This window comes from Pteropus medius, unplaced genomic scaffold (assembly GCF_902729225.1).
Source record: "Pteropus medius unplaced genomic scaffold, Ma_sr-lr_union100, whole genome shotgun sequence".
Lineage (NCBI taxonomy): Eukaryota > Metazoa > Chordata > Mammalia > Chiroptera > Pteropodidae > Pteropus > Pteropus medius.
In genome coordinates this window covers 287,966-300,722 of record NW_024346503.1, presented here as the reverse complement: position 1 = coordinate 300,722, position 12,757 = coordinate 287,966, and the positions used below count along the sequence as shown (strand labels likewise).

Here is a 12,757-nt window from a genome sequence, read left to right as displayed (position 1 = left end):
TAGGTGGCAAAGAGGATAAATAAATCCAAATGTTGATTTTAGGCAAAGGCTAATGAACTAGATAAACTCCCTAAGATTAAGGAAAGAGAAAGCAAGAGAAATGTGAGCATAAATGATAAGATTAGAAAGGACAAAGGAGAAATAACCACAGAGACAGGGCGATTAAAATAATTTAAGGGAACGGAATAATCGGTTCTATGGCAGCAGTTTTCAAAACTTGAAAGGATCAATTCCTAGCAATATTATAAATTATAAAAATTGACCCAGGAAAAAAGTTATCAATATCTCCAGCTTATTTTTGACAAGTTGACAAGTTCAACTTGTCAACTTGTCAAAATAAGCTGGAGATATTGATAAAAGAGCTATCATAAAATTTTTAAAAAGCTATAGAGGTCTGGAAGACATTTTAGCTATTTGAATATGAACTGTATATTAAATGATTAAATATTTTTTATCTAATTTTCTTTGTTGTCACAAATTAAGTATAATACAGCCCTTATTCTTAAAACTCTTGTGAAATATTTTAGGATGAAATATCATGATGTCTGCAATATATACACACATGCACATATACACAAACAAATACGGTAATAGCATTATAAACTACAGTATCAAAATAGCATGGAGTCAGTGTAAAGAGAGACAAAGTGATCAATGGAACAGACTAGACCGTCTAGATTAAACCCACACTTAAAATGATTCCATTTTATGCGATATTTCCAGAACAAGCAAATCTGTAGAGGCAGAAAATAGATCACTGGTACTAAGCGCTGGATGATAGGGAATTTGGGAGGTGATAACTAAAGGGTATAAGGTTTCTTTCTGGGGCGATGAAAATGATTGTGGTAATGACTGCACAACCCTGTGACCATACGAAAGACCAGTCTGTTTTACTTTAAATTGGCAAATTGTATAAAATATAAATAATATCTCAATAAAATTGTTACAAAAATAAATAAATAAAAGATCCTACTCCCCTATATTGCTTTAATAGGTATATAACAGACAACTTTATATAATCTAATTTCTCAACTTATTTATTCAAACTTCTCCTCCTCAATACATTTTATCCTCTTTTCCCTAATTGTCCTTCCCCCCACACCAAACACTTCTCTTTATCTAAAGACTATATATTTACTTCCTCTCCTTTAGTGCCAACCTGTCCAGTAGAATTCAACTCTATGAGTACAGGGATTTTGCAATGGTTTATCTACAGTTGTATCCTCTTTGATTAAATCAATGTCTGGCACATGACAGGTGCTCAATATATATTGGTCCAGCTAATGAGTACATGAATTAGAACCCCTGGTTCTGCCAAATGCCTTTTGAAATGATGCTCCTTTTTGGTCGCATATAATAATCATGGTTTCAAACCCAAATTCAGCAACAAACTGCCTATCTCTAATCTCAAAATTCATATATTTAAATTAGCATACTGAACCACCTGTGAGGAAACGGGTGGCTGAAAATCTCAATAAACAACAGGTTATGAAATTTCAAGAAGAATGGTGATCAATGTGTTATATCTGCTGTTTTCACCTTAACCTCCAGTGTCTGATACCACAGTCATCATATTAACTAACGTCTGTGGTTGTAAGCCATGGAAATAGATGCTGGTGGACCCTCACAAGATGCTAATGAAGCCTGGAAAACCAGTTTCATTATGGGAGCTCCAAGGAACTCCGGCTTTCTGGCCAGTTACTTCAGGGAGTGAAATTTGGTAGGAATTAATCCTAGCATCTGTTCTTCCTCAAGATGCAAAAAGTGGGGAGAGTCTAATTGGTCCAGCTGGTCCTGATGCTTGTTCTTGGCAAGGCAAGCATCCTCGTTGACAGTTTTACAGGACCCTGCACTTTTGGGGAAACATCACTCTTCAAAGAGGTATCAAGATGTATCACTAGCAAAAGAGGGGACAGTGCTGTACAGGGAAGAGCAACGGTGGTCACTGTTGTCACCTTTCTGCTTCGGGCCTTTCGTGAACATATCATTAGTGTTTTCATAGAGGGTACGATTTCACTCAAGTGCTATTCAACAAACTTGGGCGTGAAAGTTGTGTTATATTTTGTGAATTGATAGTAATAATCAAGTTATAAAATAATACGTTTCTTAAATTTGACTGATCTGTCAGGAATCTGGCTTGGCCATTATTGGACATTGGAGTTGGGGGTAGTAGAAAGGCTGGAGCACTTGTGTGTAGGTGGGGGGCCTGCTTCCCACTGAGCCAGGTGCCCTCATGATCTTGAAGAATCTTCTCCACCTCTCAGCCCTTCTCCTCTCTCTCTAAGAAACTCAACTTCTTTCCCTCTTCCTAAGGTAATTTCTCAATGAACTTAAGCTTTGAGGGAAAGCCAGGGAGGGAGCCTGTTTTCAGGCAATCTCTACTAAGGGCTCTGAAGACAAACCTCTCTCTGGTTACCTTATTCGCTTCCTAGGGCTGCCAAAACAAAGCACCACAGACTGGGCGGCTGAAACAACAGAAATTTATTTCCTCACCATTCTGGAGTCTGGAAGTCTGAGATCAAAATGTTGGCAAGCTTGATTTCTTCTGAGTCTTTTCTACTTGGCCTGTGGATGGATGTCTTCTCTCTGTGTCTTCACATAGTCTGTCCTCTGCATTTGTCTGTGTCTTAATCTCCTCATCTTGTAAGGACACCAATCTGTGTTTTAGGAACCACCATATGACATCATTTTACCTTAATTACCTCTTGAAAAGCCTGTCACCAAATCTAGTCACATCCTGAAGTACTGGCTCGGACTTCAACGTATGAATTTCTAGGGGGGACACAACTCAATGCATAACACAATGGAAACACACAGTGAGAACCTTCTTGAAACAGAGAAGGAAGAAATATGGTGAGAACAGGACAAATTGACATGAATCAGCTGAGTATATTCTGTTAGTGAGTCAATAGTCACCTAGTCACCTAACTTTGGAACTCTGTTTCATCTTTGTTTTGGTTTTCTGCATTAGCCAAGTCAGGGAATTGAAAATGTGTCCGAAGTGGTTAATGGTTGTATATTGTAACCTTAGAGGGAGGGGCAGGGGCGGGCGGGGCGCGGGGAGCGGGGGGAGGGGGAGGGAATTAAGCCTGGGTTGTGTTACTAATCAGCTACAATCTTTATGCCCTAAAGACTCACAGAAACAATTTGCTAGTTGGTCCTAAGCCCTATTTAGTAATTTTATAAGATAAAATAGAGTACACTCAAGTTAGCTACCCTCTGCCCATGGTCTTGCTTTATGGAGTAACATAGTGAAGTGTTAAAAATACAGGCTCTGTGGTCAGAGAGCTTGCATTTGAATCCTGGCTCTGCTGCTTATGGACTGTGTGTCCTTGGAAAAATTCACCTCTCAATGCTTCAGATTTCCTGTCTGTAAAAGGGGTGATCATAATACTACCCCAAGCTGTAGTGCTACCATGCTGATTCCAAGGCATGTTACATTAAAAAGCTTTTGAATAGGGCCTGACATACTAAGTGCTCAATAAATGACAGCTATTATTTATTATGTAGCAGCCGAGAAATTTTTAAATCCTTAAAAATGTATAGTCACAAGGATGACTTGAGGAACCATTTTATTTTCAAAGTCACTATACAAATAGAAATAAATACCTGCTTAGCTATCTGAATGCCAGATCTGTGAAGACCTAATCCATTTAAAATGAGAAAAATCCCTGGGAGCGGCTGTCATAGCAGCCCCGAAGCCTGCTACTCTATAACATATAATGGTCCTTGGACCATCACTTTGCCCCTGTAGACTGTTGTTTTTGTTGTTGTTGTTGTTGTTGTTGTTGTTGTTTTTGTAAGCTTACAGCACCTGGTATTCCTAGGTGGTCTACCATCCAAGTACTAACCAGGCCCGACCCTGCTTAGTTCCAAGATCAGACGAGATCGGGCACATTCAGAGTGGCTTGGCTGTAGACTGTAGACTTGTTTCACGTACACTTCTAGCCACCTTGCCTCCTGGGTTTTCCAGAAGCAGCAAATTAGAAAGTAAAGGAGGAAAGTGATTAGACGCAGGCATACTGATGTGGCAAGAAGTGACAGCTGACAGTTGTCAGCTAAGAGAAGCAAGAAAATTAAAAAGCAGAGCAAACAGTCTCACATAGCTCAATAACCCTGAAGGGCTTCCAGGCACAGCATGATGATTGATGTTCTTAAGGATGACCTGCAGACCTGCGTTTCTTGCCATGGTAAAGGCCTCTCCATCCACATGGCTGTCCAAGCTAGGAAACTCAGCCCCCTCCTCAGCATCTCCTTCTCTCTTTCCTCCTACATCTAATTGGTCACCAAATCCTTTCAATTCCCTTTCAAATGTATCTTGAGGCTCGGGTGCCTGACAAATTCCTGAAATATTAACACACGGTTCCCGATGTTCTACTGCAGCCATCTGAGTATTGTTTGCCGAAAAAAATCGCACAAGAGACTTTCACCGGCCTCCCTGCCTCCAGTCTCATTGTCTTCGGATAGTCTAACCAAGGCAGGGCTGCGGGGACACACGCTATTAGCCGTTGAGTGTCTATCAAGTGTTAAGAGACATATGCTCATCATTCTGTTCAAATAAAAAAAAATGACACCTCTTAATATAGGCACAAGGTTGCTATTGTCTTATTTTAGAAAATAAGTGTATGTATTCAGAGTGAATTAGAGAAAGTGAAGTAATTAGCTCAATACTTCAGATGCCAAAGATCACTTTTCAACTGTATAGAGAATTGAGGGAAAACAGAGAGAGGAGTGTGTGGCTTAATTCTTTATTGAGGGTAGAACAAGTTTTGGTTTTCCTCTTCTGTTTCTATATCTCACTTTATTCTTCTCTTCAGATGCCATCATGCACCTGGTTAAACACGAATCTTGTGGGTTTTGCTTCCATAAATGCAAACTCTCTACGCTGACTGCCTTGTGTCCACCGTTCTGATTTGCAAACCCTGCACCGTGGCTCCATGGCAGGGCCTTGCTGCAGCGCTGGGTGCTTGCTGTGTGTGCCGGTTTTGCCCGTGAGAAAAAGCTTAGAGGTGCTGTCTTAGATTACTGGATCACTGAGTTTTCCGTGCAACAAGACGTGGTGTCCATGCTCACATCTTTATTATTCTCACGCACTATATTTGAGTCTGAACTCCAGGAGAGCCATTAACAAAAATGCTGCAAAGAACTTAAGATTTTTATCTTAAGAAAATCCTTATTATTTTCACTCTACCTTAACTAACTCTGAACTGAATACAAATGTACTTAGTGTCTTTAATGCAGGCATTTCTAATAATCAGCATTCTTCTGATCATTAGGTTGATAAAGTACCTTCCAATTATGCATCTTAAGTGAAGCATTTTGCCTTTTTGCTTGAAATCCTTTTAATAAGGATATTAGTTGACACAATTTAGGTTTGTACTTGTTCTGGTTGTTCTAGGGAGCGCCCTTTATTAACAACTGCCAGTCATTAGCAAAATATTACTATCAACACATTGTCATCACCTCTGTTGCCTGTACTTAAGACTGCTGTCCTGGATTTTCCTTTGTGATCTGTGTGCGCCTCATACTTGCCAAGAATCTCGCTGAGTTCGGGGTGCCATGTCCTTAGATCAATAGTGCTCAGTTTTTGTGTTCTGATGAATAACTCAGTCACCAAGCAGCACCTCACATGGCCACATTGCATTGCCCTGAGATAGACTGCCCATACACCGTGACAGTGACATTTCCTTGTGACGTCTCAGAATTTGAGGTGCATGCTGTAGAGTGTCACAGGTAGGTATGAACGCCCGTCTTCCTGGCCAAAGCAAAGCAGAAGGTGGGCCCAGTTCCACAGACAATTCAGCAATCAACAAGAGGAGATTTTCTTAAAATCTATTCACCTGCAACCTACACAGCCTTTCCTCGATTTCCCGGATAATGCCTATTAAAACGCCGACCTTATTTGTTTTTATTTTCGTCTATCTTGTGCTCACATTCTGAGCAGGAGACTGAGAGAAGAGAGAACAAGAACTCTTCCGTTGTACTTTTTGTTTTTTGTTTTTTCTCCTTCCAACACTTTGAGCCAATTTTACATTTATATGGAGGGGAAATCGATGCAGATAAAATGCTTTTATTTTGAATTGCCAGTAAGTTTTCTTTTTTTTTTTTTTAAGTATGGCTTTTGACCTAAATTGGTCAAATATTTGCATAGACCCAGCTTAACTGGCTCACACACTTATAACCAGTTTTTGCATATCTCCATGCACAATCTCTTTTTATCTTCTCTCTACCCTCATTTTGCTGAGTTTTCTCTTCTGATCCTTTTATAAACAATCTAGAACACACGTGTTGACAGAGGAATATGCGCTCCACCTCCTCTAGAAAGCCTGGGAACACAAGAAAAAAAATAGTCTCTTTTTATAATGTATTTAGAAAGATATTTTTTAAATAACATTTAATTTTTTTTTCTCATTGCAGACTTATTATCCAAGAGAAGAAAATCAAAATTGTCTGCATTTCTACCTTTCAGAGATAATCACGGTTATCATGTGAGTATATAGCCATCTGTCTCTTATAAACAAAGAGAATGTGGTAAAAGCTTCTGCAAATTTTTAAAGTCAAATTTAATGGTCAAACGAAGTCAAGATTTGGTAGCAAATTGAAATAATTCCAACAGACAAGTAATAAATTAACTCAAAATTCCCTTTTGCCTGAAAGGCTGGAGCCAGTTCTGATGGAGCTGATTGGGAAGACTGCTTAGACTACACAAGTCCAAGCTTCTACTTATGGTTTTTATGCTAAGTATTCTATAACGAAGGTGGAAAATCTGAACCTCAAAAGAGTAAAGAGTTTGGAAAGCTGCAAGAGGACTGGATTAGTGTAACAGAGGCAGAAATTTATGTCCTCCAAGAAATGGTCCAATAGAGAATTATTTTAAGGATCCGTCTATGTATTACCATAAAGCAATTTCTTTCATAATTTTGGTTAATACCATCCTTAAATGTAATTGCGATCTCCTTGGGAAGGGTGAATATGTCACCTTTACTTTGAAAAGCTAAAGAATGTCAACTTTCCATTCTTTGTACAATTAAAACAGCAACTTGAAAGTAAGAAAACTTGGCCAAAATTTTAATAGGAATAGATAATTCTTTTACATTTGGGGAGTCAGAATATTGTACATATTCCCTTATGATGGGGGGCTGTTCCAAGGATAGGGAGAGGGTTCAGTAGAAGTTCACTGACAGAGGATCACCCAAAAATCTTTTTAGCGCCAATCCATAGCCCAATATGGAAAAGAATGCTGGTACTTTATATATATTTTCTAACCTGGGTAACATTTCCACCATTAGTTTGTCAAAATAATGATGATGATGATGATGATGATGATGATGATAATAATAATAATGACAAAGAATACTGTTCCTCTGGTCTTGTCCCCAAATAATTTGCTCCTTGGGCCAGTATCTAGGTAAAATTTATAAGGATTGGTTCAGTTTGGGAAGCTAGGAGAAACAGCCCATATTTATACAAAGAGGACATTTTCAGTGATCATGGGCTGCTTTGAGCTGCAGCCATGCCTGATTATTTCACACACTTACAGACATAAACGTTGCTGCCTCTATGTAATAGCTGCTGTCTTACTTAGAGCTGCCATGTGCCATAGTGAGGTGTCACTCACTGTCCCACAGAATGAAAGCACCCAGGGATTTGGGTGTTAACTCAGTTAACCAGCCTAACCAGAACATAACCTGAATATAAGTGGCATCTCAGATGGCTTGGGCTCTGGGCCATGTCATCTTCAAAGAAACAGCAGTCTGAAGGAAAATGAACATCAAAAGCCATTGAAATCTTTACTGAATCTCACAAGAAAACACTAAATAAAAGAGAGCAAATTTCCTTTATAAAGCCTCTAAAGATGACTCTCCACTTTCAAATTCTTTTTCCACTCCTGCCAGAGACTTCTACCCAAATCCTGTCTTCTCTCTCTCCTCTTCCTAGGGACCATCTGAAGGGCTCCAAATCTGAAGGGCTCTTCTACCTCTGTCCCAAACTCCACTCTCTGCCTTATTTCTTATCTTGCTTCTTTGTCTTTTGTTTTATAATTCTCCCATTAATAAATTTTGTACCATAGAGCCTGAAAGCTGACTGAGCAATCAAAAATCGAGAATCCCAGAAGCCTTTGCTTTTTAATGACATTAGAAGAGACAAAAATATCAGTTTATGATATTAAAGATATTATTGTTTTTCTATAGTTGTCTAAAAAAGCCGACTCCAACCTGTCTCCTTGATCCAAAGACTCCATTCTCCAAGGGAAATGCTATATGCCTTTTAAGAAGGTCTTTGCTTTATGCCCACCCATCTTCTATATTCCACCTAATTCACTCAGTTAAGTATTTTGTGCTAGGTGGTGGGTTACCAAGATGAATAAATCATATGCTCAAATGATAACAGCTACAAATGGCTATGAAAATCTGTACTGTGTTATCTTTGTACTTATATACAGGGAACATGGATAAAACTGTATAAAGTGTTCAGATGAGGGAAGACAGCTTGAAGGAGAAGGAACATCAGTTAGAACATGAAGAACATGGGAGAAGGAATATCATTTGAAGAAGCTCTCATCTGCAACATGAGGAAGAAAAGCAAAAAGAGACATGGTAATTATCTTTGGATATTTGGAAGGTACCCAAGTGGAAGGCAAGCAGCGTTTGTCTAATTTATTTCGGGGCTGAGAGAAATGGGATGAACAGGCAGGAATAAGAGAAGCCAAATTTATTCAATCTGAAAAAGAACATTCCTATACATAGAACAATCTGACAATAGTAATAATAATAGCAAATACTGTACATTACTTGTTACATGCAAAGCACTTTTCTAAGTAATACATACCCTTTATGAATATATATATATATTCATAACAACTCTCTACTATTACTATCCCCAACTTACAAGCACAGAAACTGAGGCACAGAGATGTTAGGTAACATACCTAAGGTGTCACAACCAGTAACTGGTGGCTCCTGGATTTGAACATAGGCTGTCTGGCTCTAGCATTTGTGTTCTTACTACTCTTCTATAGTGTCAATGGAGTAGCACATCTCCTATTGCTGACAATTTCCAAGTAAACGTTGAGTGGCCCTTCCATAGGAATACCCTAAAAGAGTTTCTAGCATTGAATTGGAGGCTGAGCTGTATCATTTCTAAAGCCCCTTTCACCTCTGAACCTGTGAGGCTGGTAAATCATAACCACACCTCTAAAAGTCTCCTTTTTAACCTGCCTCCCTCCCCGCCTCATTAAAGAGCCATGGACTTGCCAAACCATAAAGCATTCTCAGTCCTGCTTGCATGAATTTCCCTCCATAGTCTTCCTATTCTCTCCAAAAACCTGGCTATATAGATTGACTCGGCCTTTCTGAATGTCTTTCCACCTTCCTCTCCTGCCTCTTAGGTTTCTTTGTTTCTCTCCTTGTACCTCTCCCACAACTGCATCACCAAGGCCCAGGAATTAGTCTGGCAAAGACAGGATTTACCTCCAAACTGTGGAGAGAAGCTGAGGGAGGAAGCGGAGGGATATGGCCAGTCATTCACGAATTAATATGGCCCCTTCCACAGAAGGACTCCTTAGTGAATGTGTTGCTAGTGTGACTGAGAACTCCTCAGATTTCGAGAGCAGAGCAATAGGATAGAGGAAGAGGAAAAATGTAACTCTGTGTGCCAAGCTTGGCCACTCAAGCCCAGAGAGCTTTTTGCTGAAGGGTCTCTCAGACTAGGCCCACAGAAGGGGCATCCTTTGCTTGGTCTCCACAGAACCAGGAGAGACTTCAGACATTCCTGTTTGTCTTGTAAACAGCTGGTGGCTTCTGTACAAATCTATTCAAGCATTTTCCTGGCTGCAAACACTTCAAGTTCTATTTTTAAGATGAAAGAACGTTTCCCAAAATGTTTCTTACAGACGATTGGCTTCAGATATTTTAGCCCAACACATCATTTTGTGGCACAGGCTAACTTATATTAAAGAAATTACTCCAACCTGAAGCTCAGCCAAGTCAATAATATTGATTGATGAACCCAGGAAGTCAACTGTCTGAATGTAATGTTTCAGATCAGACCCGTTGTCTTTTAAGCTTGTCATATTTGTGGCTAATGGCCCTTCCCGTGATGGCCCCTCCCCGAAATAATAAATGTCAGAGAAAATGAAAACCGATTATATTTGCTTCAGGCAAATGAGGCGAGATGCAGCTGTGTTATGGTCTGGAACCTATGCTGGGATCAACTCTGTCACTGGAGCTTGGGCAGGTTTGGGTGGTCACTTCGGGCTTTCCTTTACAAGCACTTCTTGTACCACTCTGTTCTGTCTCATTTGCTCAGGCAACAGGGTTCCCGTTGAATCTGTCATTAAGCTCATAAATAATGTGGCCTTTAGAAGTCTAGGTGAGTCCCTCCTCTCTGCTGCCACCACGATTAAAGGGTGTAATCAGGTGAGAACTTATTCCTCACCCCATAAAAGGGAGCAGAAAAAGCAAAAAATAAAATACGAAACCGAGGGGTATACCTTAAAAATATTTTTTTTCTCCTTAAAGAAAAAGAAAAAAGAAATTCAACCAATTCAGAGCGAAAGGCTGAATATTAGGAGCCTCCTGTTCACCCAAACAGAGGATGGTGGGATGGGGGTAGGGGTGGAGGGAGAGGAGCATGGAGGAAAGAAAGCAAAACGAGGGCACAGTGCCAGACTACGGAAAGGGGGAAATAGTAAAAGAGCCTGAAATTCTTCTTCAAGAATTTTTTCTTTTCAGCTGAGTGGAGCCAGGATTTCCTGTAATTATCCAGTCATAGGCTGGCGTGGATATTAAGTAGGGCTTCTCTTTAGAAAGGGGAGAGAGGGAGAAGGGCGTTGAACTATGATTGGGTCCTGTCTTGACAGTGATATAATTTCACCAGATCTCGCTTAGCAGCTCACCCAAGTCACAGGACAGGTTAGCCTTGGAGACAAAGTTTAGGTGTCCTCAATAATTGCCAAAAGGCTTTTCAGTGGGCAAAGCACTTTCCCAGGACCATGACAGTGACTAAACAAGAAAGATTAGTGAGAGATGCTGAAAAGTCAGCTCTGCCTTGGGTTGACATGGCAACACAACCTTAGCTTTTTTTCTGTTTTCCAAGTTCCTATGCTTGTCTGTGAGAAGGAGCAGCCTTCATACAGAGAAAAAAACTGAGAAAACCTTTTTCAGGTATAATGGAAGTAGAGTCAAAGCATAGAAGAGACATACACCAAGATGGGCCAAGAAATGAGAGATCTCCATAAAACCCAGAGCTCAGCAAGGCCCAGCAAGAAGAGAGTAATAGATACAAACATTGATGGAAAGAATGGTAGCCGCTGAAAACTGAAAGAGAGTGCGGTCATGGAGAGAAATTGGCTTGGGCTACTGTGATGATCAGTCCTGATATTCTGTAATTAATGATTTGGCATCAGGAATCCTGGGCCAGAGTAACAGCCAAAGTTATTTACATCCATGCCGTCTCTGCATTTTCTTGAGTGTGCAGAACTCATGTTACAAGCCACCCAGCCACAAATCCCATCTGTGTTTTACTTTCTGCTTAATAAGGGACATCCCCACCTACCAACTTCCCATATTATAGTAATAAAGGCTTTTGCCTTGCTTTCCCCTTGCTCCTTCTGCCTCTTGACCAAGACTGGTGCTTCCCCATGTGTCCCTGCAGGGTGTGGTGTGTCTCCTCCTCTTGAGAACAATGAATAATAAACTCTTCCTTCATAGGCAATTGTCTTCATGTCTATCATTGTACCACCCTGATTAAAACAAATCATGGGTAAATTTTGAAACAGCTACAACATCATTATCTAGATCTTTAGCAGTGCGTGTACTTCTAAATTGTGTTGGCATAGCAGTGGTCTATGAGACAGACTTGTACTTATAGCCTATGTGATTTTGAAGGCAGAGTTCACAAACCAGCTAATGATATCAACAGCCAACCTTGTTTGACTACTTGTAAACAGTGAGTGCTTCACACTACTCAACTCATTTCATTCTCATCCCAGCTCTACGAAGTAAGTGCCATCATCCCTCCCATTTTACACACGAGGAAACAGATTCAGAGAGGGTGAGTAAGGAGCTCAAGATGACTCAGCTGGTAGGCAACTGAGCTCACAAGCAGTTTGGCTCCAGTGGTTGGGTTTTTAATGGTATATTTATATTATACTTATTCTTACCTCAGACCTACCTGGACATCTTTAGTTATTTCTCACTGTGACTGTCACTTAGTCACAAGCGTCAACCAACGTTTAATGAGGGCAAGGCATGCATCGCAATATCCTAGGCACCAAGAGTACCTGAGTAGGAGAAAAATGAGCCAACTTTTGGGGCATATAATGAAAATCTAATGGCCCAAGGTAGCTTCTGCTAAGACCAGCTGAGAGACAACAGGTGGTCTCAAAGATAAGAGAGGGAAAGAATCACAAGCTTTGAGATAGCTGGAAAACCTGTGTATGTGTGTGTGTGTGTGTGTGTGTGTGTGTGTGTGTGTGTATGATTAATCTGCACCTTAAAGGCAAGAGAAGGGTCAGAAATGGAGAGCTCAGGTGAGGGAAGGCAGGAGGAAAGGCAATACAGGAAGACTGCACATGGCAAGTTTACAGATTATCTGTAGTACACCTTTTCTGATTGAAATGAGGGTTTAGGTTAAAACTGATGTGGTCGATGCAAGATGATAGAGGGCTTTACGTAGCTGTTCTAAGGAATCTAGTGCATTGTAGAAGACCTGTGAGTAGCCAAAGGAGGAAAGTACATCAAGAAAATTAGGATGG

General features: G+C 40.3%; 1 pseudogene; it reads right to left on the bottom strand.

Annotated features, from left to right (window-relative positions):
• Nucleotides 1-3,802: 3,802 nt before the first annotated feature.
• On the bottom strand, nt 3,803-3,920 carry LOC120613152 (uncharacterized; annotated as a pseudogene).
• Nucleotides 3,921-12,757: the final 8,837 nt, after the last annotated feature.